Source organism: Schistocerca nitens, chromosome 9 (assembly GCF_023898315.1).
Source record: "Schistocerca nitens isolate TAMUIC-IGC-003100 chromosome 9, iqSchNite1.1, whole genome shotgun sequence".
In the NCBI taxonomy this organism is placed as follows: domain Eukaryota; kingdom Metazoa; phylum Arthropoda; class Insecta; order Orthoptera; family Acrididae; genus Schistocerca; species Schistocerca nitens.
Window position 1 is genome coordinate 327,395,612 of NC_064622.1, and position 16,220 is coordinate 327,411,831.

Below are 16,220 nucleotides of genomic sequence, written 5' to 3' on the forward strand. Positions count from 1 at the left end.
TTCAGATGTGCTAATAAAATGAACGTGGTTCCATTTTAAAAAACGTAGGTTTGTGTTAAAAAACATACTTCCGTGCATTTTTGTATGGTTTGTATTAAACAATTACACTAGCCCCGCTCCTCACGTTCGGTCTGTGGAATCGGTTCGTCAGTATTTGATGTGGTTTACGAAATATATCCAGCGGTAACGTTAGGTGACTCACCCTATATATATATATATATATATATATATATATATATATATATATATATATAAAATTCTTTACAAATTTCCTTTTTCTGGCGGACACACGTCCACATCATACGCTTATAGTGACTTCTCAAAACTCGGGCATCTCTCTCTCTCCACATCCACCACTGCTGGCGGGTCACCTCCAACTGACCAACGCTACGTGCTGTTCACATCCAACTGCCCAACACTACACAAGCGAATATTCCAACAATGAGTCCAACCAGCCACAGACTGCACACAGCACAGTCAGTGATTTTCATACAGAGGGCTACATGGCGTTACCAACATAAATACCTAAACAGCCTAGTTACAGTCTGCTCATTAGGAAGTATAATCCTACGTCAGAGGTTTGCTGACAGAGTGAGTCAGATATTGCAGTCAGAAACTCTGAAAGCGTAACTCGTGGCGCGAAAATTATCCAGACAATACTCATCCACTATTTGATAATGATAGCGTTTAGAGACTTAAAACAAACTTTAAGTGTAATTTCAATTTTTTTCTAAATTTATGTCACTTTTTTGTTAGACTATAGGTGAATACTCCGAAACTAATAAAAACAACACAATTTGGGTCAGGCAGAGCTATGGCAATTAGATTATATGAACGTAAGAGAAGCTGAAGAAAGATTCGGACTTTGGTAGTCATCTATTGCCATAACAGAAAATCATTCGTATGATGTAGAATGTGTTAAGGAAAAACAGAAATATCACTATACTGGAAATACTGGAAGTCAACACATGACATACAATATCATCTTACAGTTACTATGAAATGATCAGATTGACTTGCCTTGTTCCCGTTGTTAAATTAAGTTTTTGTTACGAATACTAGATTCGAATAGTGAATTCATCGTATTTCTCATCCCTTGTCAAATTTATCACCACAAAAAAATGTTTTCCCCCTTCCCATTTTAGTTAATGTAAACATTTCTATGTTACAGAAATGTAATGTTTCCCTGAGTAAACATTGTATGTCATTTCTGTATCTCTTGGTAAACAAAATCTGCATGAGTTGCCTATCGTATATATATGTATTTGCGACGTTCAGTTGTCACCTGAAGATGGCCCGAAAAGCCGTTAGCAGTTTCTGCCCATATAAATATAGTTTTGAAGAACATTAGGAAGTGTTTTCCTATTTAAATTTTTACAGTTTTGTGTTTTCAATAATAAATGTTTTACGTGTTTAATTGCCACGCTGAGTGGCCACGCGGTTAGAGGCCTCTCCCGCCGGAGGTTCGAGTCCTCCCTCGGGCATGGGTGTGTGTGTTGTTCTTAGCGTAAGCTAGTTTGAGTTGGATTAAGTACTGTGTATGCCAAGGGACCGATGACCTCAGCAGTTTGGTCCCTTAGGAATTCACACACATTTGATCTCGTGTTTAACTCATTTGCAAATTAATGACATTTGGAGCTGTTATGTACATGGGAGCTCGATTCCTTAAAGAATCGTGTCAGAGGTTTGCTGGCTCATTAAATTGCGGGCTCAGCATTTGTGCCCAATTTTCTCAGATAACACGTGAGGTTGATGGATTTTCATTAATTTCGCCTCCTCATCAATTCACTTCATTCCATTCTCATTCAACTGTTACAGCTATGATGCCCATCATACTGGAAACCACGAGTAAATCCAGGTTCGACCGGTTGTTATCATCCTGATGGCAGCATTTCAGGTAGTTCACAAAGTAGGCTCGTTGCTTTCTCTCGAATGTTCTGACGGTGACTGTAAGAGAGAGAGTTTATGGCGGTGCAATCGGCTGCCAGTGAACCATGCATGCCCGTGCCTATCTTGATCACAGGTACAACTGCTTGTGGCGTCATGTCGGAAAGGAACTGTTTGAAAGTGTTCGTAGATTGTTACTGAAACGGACTCACCAAAGAGGCACAGTTGTCTGCAACATTCATTTGATGTAAACGGTGATGTTTGTATCGAGTGTCGACATCTGAGGTCATCAGTCCCCTAGACTTACAACTACTTAAACCTAACTAACCTAAGCTCATCACACACATCCATGCCCCAGGCAGGATTCGAACCTGCGACCGTAGCAGCAGCGCGGTTCCAGGCTGAAGTGCCTAGAATCGCTCGGCCACAGCGGCCGGCTCGGCGGTTTTCTATCTGCGCCGCCTCAGCTACACTATGTCGGCGATTGCTTCGCAAACAGGTTCTCCTCCACGTACCTGTACACAACCATTACTCTACCACGCAAGCGTAGGAGTTACACTCGTCTGGTGTGAGACGTGACGTTCCCTGAGGGGCGGGGGGGGGGGGGCTCAGAGCCGTTTCAACCATCAACCATTTGAACTGCGACAGACCATTGTTGTCTTATCTATGCGTTGCCGACCGCAGCGCCGTATTCTGCCTGTTCATATATCTCTGTATTTGAATACGCATGCCTATACTAGTTTCTTTGCCGCTTAAGTGTACCTGCAATAGGATGTTCCACGGACGATATTGTACGGCCATATCGCAACGTCGCCATGTATTCCTTCCACATTACAGCAAAGTTGAAGGTAATTGCGGCCACACTTTGCCGTAATATATGCCCGTCCAAATGCATCTTTAGAGGCACGATCGTAAGTAACATGTGCCCAGGCGAAACAGGTCGGAGCTAAGTGCTGCTACCCGAATGACAGCAGCAAACGGGACCGTAGCGGGAGCAGGTAACAGCGGCGCGGGCGGCGGTTGGGCGTGGCTGCTGCAAGTGCTGGCCGCAGGAAGCGAGCCCGTGACTCAGGCGCGCTGCCCGGTGTTTCGCACGGCCGGCGGCACGCGGACAGCGGCGTGCGCCAGGCCGCGCTCACAGTCTGGCGCCAAAACCTCCGTCACAGATAGTTTACTGCACCGCACTCATCCTGAACTGTCTCAAAGTTTTCCTCTCGTATGCCTCGGAGCTTCCGCGCCGTCACGCCAACTCTCACTCCCAGAATACACGCACTCTTGGACTGGAGTGTCGCGCCAAACAAATTACGTGACATACTACTCCACAGAATCGGAAACTTTTTCTGGCTGCTCATTAAATTTAAAAATTTTAAATGCTGTCGTAGTCTCATCATTAAGAGGTATAAACAAGCTTTAAAAGTTTAAAGCAATAAGTCAAGTATTAAGTCAGAAGCTTTATGCAGAGTGTAATGGGTATAAGTGTAGATATTTTTGTATGTGGTATCTTAGTATGCGGACACATCAGTGTATTGTTTGCTTTTTTCTCTGCATGGAACAGTATTCCTGCAAACACGTCACATAATTTACTACCTAATGTTTTCTGCACCATCGCAACTGCACCTCTAAGGGGGCTTCCCCTGTCAGTATAGGCTAACCATTTTGCATCCACGTATCTGCTCTTCAACAACTGACCTGCTGCCCAGGGGAAAATATATGTTAATGACTTACTTCCTCTTTCTATATGTACTTGGAGGTACTGCCCAACCTAAAAACATACAACTTGTAAGGGCCGTAATTATTAGTCTGCAAATGACATAAATAATGATGTAATGTTCAGTACACCATCCTTCAAAAAATGGTTCAAATGGCTCTGAGCACTATGGGACTTAACATCTGAGGTCATCAGTCCCCTAGAACTTAGAACTACTTAAACCTAACTAACCTAAGGATAGCACACACATCCATGCCCGAGGCAGGATTCGAACCTGCGACCGTAGCAGTCGCGCGGTTCCGGAGTGAAGCGCCTAGAACCGCTCGGCCACCGCGGCCGGCACACCATCCTTCAGAAGTGTAATTCATGATGTGCAAATTACCCAGACATATATGTGTATATGATAATGCGAACACTTAGTGACTTCCTACAAATATTGGACATAATTTCAAATATTTCTCAAACTCTTTCTCATCGACACCCTCAGAAGGTAATAAAAGAAGAAGATTTATCACTTACTACATTTTTGCTCGTCATGCAGTAAAACATAAGACATAACGTTTTGATTTATTATTTCTTTAGTACTAAGTCTGCTTGCAACTTTTCTTCCAGATAGTATCGACACACACCACTGAATTAACCTGAAAAATTATATCATTGTATGACATATAATAGAGGAAATATGACGACTTATACATGGGAACTCAATTCATTAAGAAAACTGGAGGGGTGGTTGCTGGTGTTACGCCTGTTCAAAACATTTCTACTTCTTTTTAAACGGTATCAGATTAGCTACTCTTTTATCTGACCAGTCAAAAAGATGGTGTTCATAATTTTACTCAACAAGGCGAGATTAATTTCTCTGACAACAAACTACCTTGAAGTTGCCGTTTTGAGCAAGACACAGTCTCACTATTTCATACTTTGATTGAGACATGTTCCAGTGTCTTTTCTTTCTTTCTTTCTTTAGTGGCATTTTCGCCTTTGAATGTCAGTTTAATTTCGATTATCACAATTACATTTGGAATTTATGGTCATGGTGGAAAATGGGAGTGGAAAATGGGAAAATGGGAGTAAGAATATCTGTAGAAAGGAGAGGTGTGACCTGGCAGCAAGTGGAGGACCGAGCCAAATGGAGGGGACTCGTCAACACCCAGACCCGGCAGTAGCTGGAGCGGGATTCGGATATAGATAGGTAGATGGTCATTTTCCCATATAAGATTTTATACCCAAGCATATGTCAAATTTAGTATTCTTGTGAAATGTACAAACATTTCATGCTGTAGTCAAACAACAGTATTTATATTTTACTATTTGCAAGTAGTTTCGGTGTTGTAGCCCCATCCATAATCGCTCAGTCTAATCATCCAGGTTCAAACTTGATAGCTTGAATTAGTTCAAGACTGAGCGATTATGGATGAGGTTGAGGTTCATACTTGACAGCTTGGCTTGTTAAAAGATTCATCAACGGAGAGTAGCCGTTCAGTTTCAAACATGCCAACTCTCCTTATTACAAAACTGAACGACTGAGAATGGGGTTGTGGCACCGACCGCGAAAAGAACCAACCAAATTCCCATGTTAATGTCATGCTTTCAGATTTACAACCGAGTTGTAGAATCCATTTCACACACAAAATTTCGATGACCACCCACTCCTTTTCTGAAGACGCAGTGAGCTGTGTTGCGTTATGCATAGTCTGTGACGGGACGTGTTCCAGTATCTTTGGAGCCCAAGCAGAGAGCATGCGTAACACAGCACGGCTTTCAGCACCGGCAGAAGAGGACTGGGGCGCTCGTCGAAATATGTTGTACGAAGTGGAGACAACGACTCGGCTGAACTTTCGAAAGACACAATTATTAAATCACAGCGAGAAAACCAGAGAGCTCACAAATTCCTGTTTGCGGGGTAACTTCTAATTGAAACTCAACCGACGCCTTCTCAACGAAACGCACTCGTTTCATGCAACGATTTCAGTCTCAGTATCTGTTATTGTCTCTGTACAGCAGCGGTGTGCAACCCTCGGTCAAAAGCAAGTATCAATGCGTCCCAAGTGAACACCTATCACACTGTCGGTAATATATCCGCCACGCGATGCTATTCTCTCATTGGTCCATCCAGTTCTTAACACTGCCGCCCGTGCTGTACTTGAGCTCCCGGAGTCTCATTCTTACAACGGGCCAATCCGCCAGACTCGCTGATCTGTTATCTTACGGCTGCAACAGTTGCAACTGCGAAGCTAGAGATTTAAGGACGTATAATGAAATTAATTTATGGAAATACAAGGAAATTGTCTTTTATTTCTGTAGAGCTGTGATAGAGAATCGTTTTCAACGTAGTTATGTTTACTAAACGTCGGTAGAAGTTAGAAATCTTCATGTGGACTGCAGTTATTGCCGATGTTCGCTATCTAACAGTACGGTAATTGTGTTACGACAGATTTAATTTGATATCATATCCACTGCTACAAATAAGAACGACATTTGGACATGAACGTCTTCATTATGGGCTGTCATGAAATCTTTTTTTTTTTTTTCTTTCGTGTGCAATTTCTATTACAGCAGATGGTGGGTGCAAATCAAAATGTGTTATTACTGCAAGTGATGGCGGAAGCTGCTTGCCTCGTCCGTTGTCGCCCTACAGCGGTCACCTGGCTCATTCCACTCAAGCCCCACCCACGGCAGAGAAAGTTCTTTATAACTTCATTGTATTGTACTGTCTGGCTGTAGCAATTTCACCTCTCTCTTGGGTCGGCAGTTATCGGCAGATGTCGCACGCCATCGTCTCGGAACTACTGTCAACCCATGAGAACTAACAACAGATGGCACTACATTATCACTGAAATGCCTGGGGTAGCAGGACAGTGTGGATTAGGTTGTAGAAAGAGGCCAAAATGAGTCAGTTGCACTCACCATACAAACTTTATTTGTCCTCGCACAATATTACACAAGGATGCAAACCACTCAACGTTTTAAGAATGAGATTTTCACTCTGCAGCGGAGTGTGCGCTGATATGAAGCTTCCTGGCAGATTAAAACTGTGTGCCCGACCGAGACTCGAACTCGGGACCTTTGCCTTTCGCAGGCAAGTGCTCTACCATCTGAGCTACCGAAGCACAACTCACGCCCGGTACAGCTTTACTTCTGCCAGTATCTCGTCTCCTACCTTCCAAACTTTACGGAAGCTCTCCTGCGAACCTTGCAGAACTAGCACTCCTGAAAGAAGTTTCATATCAGCGCACACTCCGCTGCAGAGTGAAAATCTCATTCTGGAAACATCCCCCAGGCTGTGGCTAAGCCATGTCTCAGCAGTATCCTTTCTTTCAGGAGTGCTAGTTCTGCAAGGTTCGCAGGAGAGCTTCTGTAAAGTTTGGAAGGTAGGAGACGAGATACTGGCAGAAGTAAAGCTGTGAGTACCGGGCGTGAGTCGTGCTTCGGTGGCTCAGATGGTAGAGCACTTGCCCGCGAAAGGCAAAGGTCCCGAGTTCGAGTCTCGGTCGGGCACACGGTTTTAATCTGCCAGGAAGTTTCATACTCAAAGTTTTAATCCTTTGATTATCCTTAGATCGGCTGAAGGTCACATTCAAAATCCAAGGCGCAAGGCCTAAGCAGGAAATTAAAATACAAGGTTCTTCTGGAGGTTTCACCTTTTAAGCTCCTCGCCCCGCCCCCCCCCCCTCCCCAAAAAAAAAAAATCTTGAATCTGAACAGGCAGAAGGCTTTAGCAATTTAATTTTAATGCAACTTGGCTGAAACCAGCTATTAATCAATAATTTAACGGCTTAGGCCTAGAAAGAAGTATTTCAATTTAAAAGGCCTTATCTTAAAACATTGGATGCAAAATTCGACTGAAGGCCCGATATAAAAGAATAACAATCTTAGGAACATCAGTTTAAGAGATATTATACTCGACTGAAGGCCACACATCAACAAAATAATTTAACGGCTTAAGGCCTTAAAACACTTCATTTAAAATAAAGAATAACAATCTCATGCCTGATGGGCAAGAAAGGAACATTAATTTAAGAGATATTAAAACTCTTCTGAAGGCCACACAGCATCCAAATAACCAAAACTCTAACAGGGAAGTTACTATGTAACAGACACGGAACGGCGCTTAGAAGTTTCCAAGGGTCGGCCCGGAAATGGAACACTAACGCCCATTTAGGCGAGACAGGCAGCCTGACCAACAATGTCTTAATCGGAAGGCAACCCCACCGATAGACAGCCGGCGAACCAACCAGTTACCTGGTTTCGATCACCAGACCAACGGCACTACAACCAAAATGCCAGCGAGGCGAGGAGACGAGTAACACTCGTCTTCAAATATTGGTGTGATAATAAGCCAAGGCACAATTACTACTGACATACATGAACATCGCAACGGCTGCGGAACTACACGCCGTGGCGGACAGCATCAACACGATAAGAAAACACTCATTCGCTGCTCTTTCGTAGCCGACCAACTGGCTACTGCAGTACGCAGACAGCATTACAGCATTTAATCATTGTTCAGTCGAACTGACACAGGGTACCCAGTGTACCACGAAACACCGCCACAAGAAATTCGAACACTCGTAAAACGAATCACTCATGAACAACTACGTAGAACAAATCACAGGCGGACACACACACAAACCCGAAGGACGGTCGGTGACGAAACACACGTCGTCTGACGACCGACCAACAACCAACAAAAGTCGTTGGCACTCAAACCATGTCGCTGTCCGTCAGGAACTGGGAGACACGCCGATCCGGGGACACTGGCTCGGATCTAACCATGCAGAGGTAACTTTTGCCCATTGGCCACGACGTCTCCGCACAAGAAGGAACTGAGCCGCGTCGAGCAAGATGACCCAGTGACGAGGCCCAGAAACGGTCATAAGACCAAACACACGTTGCCGAAAGAGGCGACCAACTGAACGACCGACCAACAGTAGATGCCACTGCCGTCCGTCGTACAGCTCATCCTGTGTCGTGAGTGGTCGGCCAGTACTGGCCGTCCGCGCCTCCCTAGCGCTCCGTCCCCGACAGCTGCTACGTCCCGACTGCTCTTCTGCCGCGTCCCAACTCAACGACTCCTAGGTGCGATCTCTCTCTACGACGCACTACTACGGGGAAGAAATAGCCGTCCAGTAAAGATAATACGACAGGGCAAATATCGATACGCGCTGCTGTTGCAACTCACGGGCAGGCAAGACAGTAATTCAGTGACACTAGTAACTGAAATTTAAAATGACAAGACGGCCGTACGGTAAAACAAGATGTTACATAATTGATCGCACGAACGTGAGCCACGCACGGCTCAATTACCAGCATGTTCCATACTGTGACTGAAGGTGAGAGACCACGTCGCTAAATGACTTTCTGGTGGAATGCGTTAAGTTGGAGTCTGACAGCTAACTAAAAGAATTACGTATGTATCTTTGCTGAACTTTTACAAATCATACTGCCCAGGGACACATAGCTATCGCTGCACTGTGATGTATTATACACTCCTGGAAATTGAAATAAGAACACCGTGAATTCATTGTCCCAAGAAGGGGAAACTTTATTGACACATTCCTGGGGTCAGATACATCACATGATCACACTGACAGAACCACAGGCACATAGACACAGGCAACAGAGCATGCACAATGTCGGCACTAGTACAGTGTATATCCACCTTTCTCAGCAATGCAGGCTGCTATTCTCCCATGGAGACGATCGTAGAGATGCTGGATGTAGTCCTGTGGAACGGCTTGCCATGCCATTTCCACCTGGCGCCTCAGTTGGACCAGCGTTCGTGCTGGACGTGCAGACCGCGTGAAACGACGCTTCATCCAGTCCCAAACATGCTCAATGGGGGACAGATCCGGAGATCTTGCTGGCCAGGGTAGCTGACTTACACCTTCTAGAGCACGTTGGGTGGCATGGGATACATGCGGACGTGCATTGTCCTGTTGGAACAGCAAGTTCCCTTGCCGGTCTACGAATGGTAGAACGATGGGTTCGATGACGGTTTGGATGTACCGTGCACTATTCAGTGTCCCCTCGACGATCACCAGTGGTGTACGGCCAGTGTAGGAGATCGCTCCCCACACCATGATGCCGGGTGTTGGCCCTGTGTGCCTCGGTCGTATGCAGTCCTGATTGTGGCGCTCACCTGCACGGCGCCAAACACGCATACGACCATCATTGGCACCAAGGCAGAAGCGACTCTCATCGCTGAAGACGACACGTCTCCATTCGTCCCTCCATTCACGCCTGTCGCGACACCACTGGAGGCGGGCTGCACGATGTTGGGGCGTGAGCGGAAGACGGCCTAACGGTGTGCGGGACCGTAGCCCAGCTTCATGGAGACGGTTGCGAATGGTCCTCGCCGATACCCCAGGAGCAACAGTGTCCCTAATTTGCTGGGAAGTGGCGGTGCGGTCCCCTACGGCACTGCGTAGGATCCTACGGTCTTGGCGTGCATCCGTGCGTCGCTGCGGTCCGGTCCCAGGTCGACGGGCACGTGCACCTTCCGCCGACCACTGGCGACAACATCGATGTACTGTGGAGACCTCACGCGCCACGTGTTGAGCAATTCGGCGGTACGTCCACCCGGCCTCCCGCATGCCCACTATACGCCCTCGCTCAAAGTCCGTCAACTGCACATACGGTTCACGTCCACGCTGTCGCGGCATGCTACCAGTGTTAAAGACTGCGATGGAGCTCCGTATGCCACGGCAAACTGGCTGACACTGACGGCGGCGGTGCACAAATGCTGCGCAGCTAGCGCCATTCGACGGCCAACACCGCGGTTCCTGGTGTGTCCGCTGTGCCGTGCGTGTGATCATTGCTTGTACAGCCCTCTCGCAGTGTCCGGAGCAAGTATGGTGGGTCTGACACACCGGTGTCAATGTGTTCTTTTTTCCATTTCCAGGAGTGTATATGTCATCTTTGTTTGGAAGCACGTACGTTTCTGAATAGTTATTTTCAGGAGTGAAGCACACAAAGAGTAAAAATAGAATCAAAATCTCAGGTGAACACCTTGAGAACACCCTGAGCATTGAAACCACCTCGGTGGAACCTGATCTTGATACATCATTTTCCCCAATCCAAGGTCAAATATCACATTAATTCTACGATTTGTGTATTGACTATATACCTCCTATCGACCCCCTCTCATTTTCTTTCTAGTGTTGGTGTAAAGTACATTATGTGTGGCCCAAAAATACTCTTCTTCTTCCAATGTGGTCCAGGCAAGCTAAAAGGTTGGACACCCTGCTCTAAAGTGTCTGCGGCCAGTGGCTGTGTACGTATTCCCCGACGTAAGGTAGTGCACCATTGGCCACACGGCATGGCAGAAAGAAAGCGGGCCAGGGCGATTGCTCTGGGCTGCCGGGTCGCCGGCAATCTCGAACAGCGCCATATCGGTGGCGGGCGGCTATTGTCTAGAGAAAGCGGAGCAGCCCGGCCGGCGCGACCCGCCGCCCCCTAATACAGGCAGGGTTCCCTCTACCAGCGGCTCTTAATTCGCCGCGACCGACGCCCGCCCCCGCGCTCTAATGGGATCAATTCGTTACCCAGCCGCGCTGGCGCCCACGGAGACATTGGCGCGTTCCGTTAGCTGGGCTGTCCAATTGAATACAGCGCTCACGCCGACCGAGGGACGCTTTGTCGCAGTGGATAGGTCAACAACCTGAAGATCCATATTCTACATCTACCTCAAAATACACTGACATAACAAAAATTATGGGCTACCTCCTAATATCGTGTCGGGTCACCCTTTGCCTGGCGTAGTGCAGACCTGGAGGTGGTTGGAGGTCCTCTGTAGAAATTTTGAGGCATGCTGCCTCTGTAGCCGTCCTTAATTGCGCAAGTGTTGCCGGTGCAGGATTTTGAACACGAACTGACCTCTCCATTATGTCCGATAAATGCTCGATAGGACTCCCGTCGGACGATCTGGGTGTCAGAGCATTCGCTCGAACTGAACACAATGTTCTTCAAACAAATTGAGAGCAATTATGACCCGGTGCAATAGCGCATTGTCAACCATAAAAATTTCATCGTTGTCTGGGAACATGAAGTCCATGAAAGCCTGCAATGGTAACCGAACATAACCATTTCCAGTCAATCATCTGTTCAGTTGGACCAGACGATCCAGTCCATTCCAATCAGCCACACCACTATGGAGCCACCGTCAGCTTGCACAGCGCCTTCTTGACAACTTGGGTCCATGGCTTCGCGGGGTCTGTGCCACACTCGAACTCTATCAAATGGTTCAAATGGCTCTGAGCACTATGGGACTTTACTGCTGTAGTCATCAGTCCCCTAGAACTTAGAACTACTTAAACCTAACTAACCTAAGGACATCACACACATCAATGCCCGAGGCAGGATTCGAACCTGCGACCGGAGCGGTCACGCGGTTCCAGACTGAAGCGGCTAGAAACACGGCCACACCGGCCGGCTCGAACTCTATCAATAGCTCTTACCGACTGAAGTCGGGATTCATCTGGCCAGGTCACGGTTATCCGGTTGTCTAGATCACGAGCCCAGGAGAGGCGCTGCAGGCGATGTCGTGCTGTTACCAAAGGCACACGCTTTGGTCGTCTGCTACCATACCCCATTAACACCAATTTTCGCCGCAATGTCCTAACAGATACGTCCGTCGTACGTCCCACATTGATTTCTGCTGTTATTTCACGCAGTCTTGCTTGTCTGTCAGCACTGACAACAAAACGCCAATGGCACTGTTCTCGGTCGTTAAGTGAAGTCCCTCGTCCACTGCGTTGTCCATGGTGAGAGGTAATGCCTGAAGTCCTCGGTACACTCTTAACACTGCGGATCTCGAAATACTGATTTCACTAACGATTTCCGAAGGCAACGGCCTTGCCGCAGTGGAGACACCGGTTCCTGTCAGATCACCGAAGTTAAGCGCTGTCGGGCGTGGCCAGCACTTGGATGGGTGACCATCCGGGCCGCCATGCACTGTTGCAATTTTTCGGGGTGCACTCAGCCTCGTGATGCCAATTGAGTAGCTACTCGACCGAATAGTAGCAGCTCCGGTCAAAGAAAACCATGATAACGACCGGGAGAGCCGTGTGCTGACCACGCGCCCCTCCTATACGCATCCTCAGCTGAGGATGACACGGCGGTCGGAGGTCCTGATGCGCCACTTGTGGCAATCACTAAAACAAAGGCGTTTTTTGTTACGGTAAGGTCAGTTCACGTAATTTACTCCAGTAATTGAATAATAAAATATTCTGTTGACTGCCACTTACGTACGGAAAAATGAGTATCGTAATAAAATAAGATAAATCAGTGCTCGCGACGGAACTTTAGGGGTTCATTTTTCCCACGTGCCTTTTGAGTGTGTAAGGTAGAAAAATGGTCTTAAAGTAATTGTAGGCACCCTCCACCCTCTTCTAAGCACTCTAAGTGTGATCTGCAGAGTAATTATGTAGATGTATATCAACACAGCGAATACATTCTGGATCGATCTGCTAGAAAGGCGGTACAAATGCATCAATCAAGTCCCTGCGATGTTTATTTCTTATCGGTTTTTGATTGAGAGTATTGATCTAGGTAGCGACCAAAGTAAGAGTAATTCAAAGCTCTTATCATAACTGATTGTCAGGTTCACTTTCTAATTATCTCTGTTAAGTACTTCCATTGAAGGTAATCCGCACTTGAGGCCTACAGTATAATGTAACTGGAAGTGGTTTAGATATATTGGAAGCAGTATTTCCGATCGTGCCCATTACTGAAAAACTTATCTACTAATAGGAAAATTCACATGATTGTATCCATTAGCTGGCAACGGCGAAACAAGCTATGCCTGAGGTATTTCCATCAAACGCAAAGGAACACTTGGAAACTTCTATGCACGGTTGATCAAGTAACTCGAAGCACTTTTTAGAAAAAAAAAATGGTTCAAATGGTTCTGAGCACTATGGGACTTAACATCTGTGGTCATCAGTCCCCTAGAACTTAGAGCTACTTAAACCTAACTAACCTAAGGACATCACACACATCCATGCCCGAGGCACGCGGTTCCAGACTGAAGCACCTAGAAAATTAGAACCACAGTGTTTATAATAGATGTTGGTCGTTTAACGTCAGAAGTCTCAGTGCGGTGATGTTTTCCTTTACATACTGCTTTTTTTTTTGTCAGTGGTCGTTTTTCTATTTGCAAATATAACGGATACAATTGCAGATATTTCTATTTGTGGTATATTAACACGTACACACATCAGTGTGGTTATTGTTTCTCATTGTGTCGAACAGTCTTCCCACAAACACATCACAAACTTAACGACCTGACGTTTTCTGCATGGTCATAACAGCACCACTATATAGACTACGCCTGTCGGTTAAGACTAAAACTTTTGCCTCCATGCGTCAACACTTCAACACCCGACCTGTTGTTTAGGGGAAAATAACCATTAATGTCTTGCTCTTGCCACACATACTTGTAGGTAGTAACCAACATAAAAAAAGCACGACTTGTAATAGCAATACTTAGTCAGCAAATGACCTAAATATTGCTGTTCCCTCCACCGTCCTCAGTCAGGAATAGAAATATCTGCACTTATATGCATTACACACCAACGACCTTGCCGCAGTGAGAACACTGCTTCCCGTCAGATCTCCGAAGTTAAGTGCTTTCAGGCTTGGCTAGCACTTACATAGGTCACCGTCCTGGCTGTTAGCAAGCGGAGTGCACTCAGCCCTTGAGGAGCTACGTGGCTGAGAAGGAGCTCCACCGGTCACGGGAGAGCGATGTGCTGACCACCCATACCGAAATCCGGTGACGCCTAAGGGGTGAGGATGACACGGCTGCCGGTCGGTACCATTGGGTTTTCAAGGCATGAGCGGACGGAGTTTGCTATATCCATTATATACTGTGTATTCATTATGTCTATGTTGTAATGATCACTTGCTTTTGTTGTGGAGCATAAATAGGGGGAAGGGAAAGAACCTCATACTACAAAAGTAGTTGCTGTTATGAGGTTGCTTGCAAGCAGAAAGTATTCAGTCTCGCCATAGCGTCACATAGGATTCGGCAACACTACAGCAAAAATACATGGCAAGACAGATTTGAACAATTTACTGTATTCTATTAATAGAAACTATACATGACTTAATTATATCATGAAGAAGGTGCATGTCAGTAGATCAGTATTCATGGGCACTGTCTGTCTTTAACTCTGGTCTATTCCTGCATCTATTGAAAGATAACTATGATCGCTTTTCTTGGCGGCGATTGTAGACAAGGTCCTGGTGCTGTCTTGAGGTACTGCTGATGCTAAGGAATAGTGCACAAATACTGCAGCCATGCGATTTCTAATATCCAGTATGGCTCATGGATGTACTCTTGGAAACTATTTGAGTGATATATGGCAGAAACACAAAATAGTACTTGCGAGGGGCGCCCTCTCTGGACGCTGGACTTGACTCAGTTGCTCCTGAGAACTAGGCAACTAGGCAGTTTTCTGTGTACAGCTGTTTGCCGTATCTTCCAGAGAACAAAGAAGTCTACCTTCCTTTTCTGCCATTACAAAGATAACGAAAGAAGGCCGACATCGTTGTTATGCGCAATTTCAGTAAGCGGCCTAGCTGAGAGGTTTTGTTTAGGGTACTTGTAAGGGAGAGGTGTATCGGAACAGGAAAAGAACATAATTTTTATTGAGGTAATTGATATTTCTTTTTTATTTCGTCCGTCTCTGTTGCACTGATATAAAATTCTGCTGCAGTGGTTACCGGTTTCGCGCTGACACTCCCGTTCCCACATCACACACGTCGCTATTAACTGTAATTATTCATGCAGTATGATGCCAGAGGGCACGGGCAGCTTCTGTACAGCAAAGTATACTGCAGGCAACAAGTAGGCGAGCGGGATTAGCCGAGCGGTCTTAGGCGCTGCAGTCATGGACTGTGCGGCTGGTAGCGGCGGAGGTTCGAGTCCTCCCTCGGGCATGGGTGTGTGTGTTTGTCCTTAGGATAATTTAGGTTAAGTAGTCTGTAAGCTTAGGGACTGATGACCTTAGCAGTTAAGTCCCATAAGGTTTCACACACATTTGAACAATTTGGCAACAAGTTCAAACGGCTCTGAGCACTATAGGACTTAACATCTGTGGTCATCAGTCCCCTAGAACTTAGAACTACTTAAACCTAACTAACCTAAGGACATCACACACATCCATGCCCGAGGCAGCATTCGAACCTGCGACCGTGGCAACAAGTACCCTTACTGATCTTGGCCTGTCTGTTGCAACTGACTAACACAATAAAATCTTTTATTAGCTTGCAGTAGAGGAAAAACGTAGTCAGGCATTCCGCTGAGATGACGGAAAGAGGGATGACATCAGCCTGCCCTCTACTGACAGCAGCGCAGGTGCGGCAGGAAGTCAGTCTCGAGGCTCTTGTATCACTGGGTGGCATTGTGCCCGGGAGTTGCCTCTGCCTCTCCCCCGGAAGTGAGCCGCGTTCACGACATCGTGGCCGGCCAGTTCCAGACATGTGTCGGCTTTCTCCCCGCGCCGCGGGAACCAGTATATAACAAACTGCCTGCCGCAGAACCGTAAAACTCGTCTCACGCCGGCCCGGTCTCCGCCTTTCTGCTGTACAGCGAATCCAGTTTCAAGGTCATCCG

General features: G+C 46.4%; 1 protein-coding gene and 1 pseudogene across 2 annotated transcripts in view; both read left to right on the forward strand.

Moving 5' to 3' along the window:
- Positions 1-16,220, forward strand: part of LOC126203336 (mucin-17) — a 401,673-nt gene that overhangs the window by 220,389 nt on the left and 165,064 nt on the right. The gene's annotated exons all lie outside the window — the stretch shown is intronic.
- LOC126204637 (5S ribosomal RNA) lies at positions 12,445-12,562 on the forward strand (annotated as a pseudogene).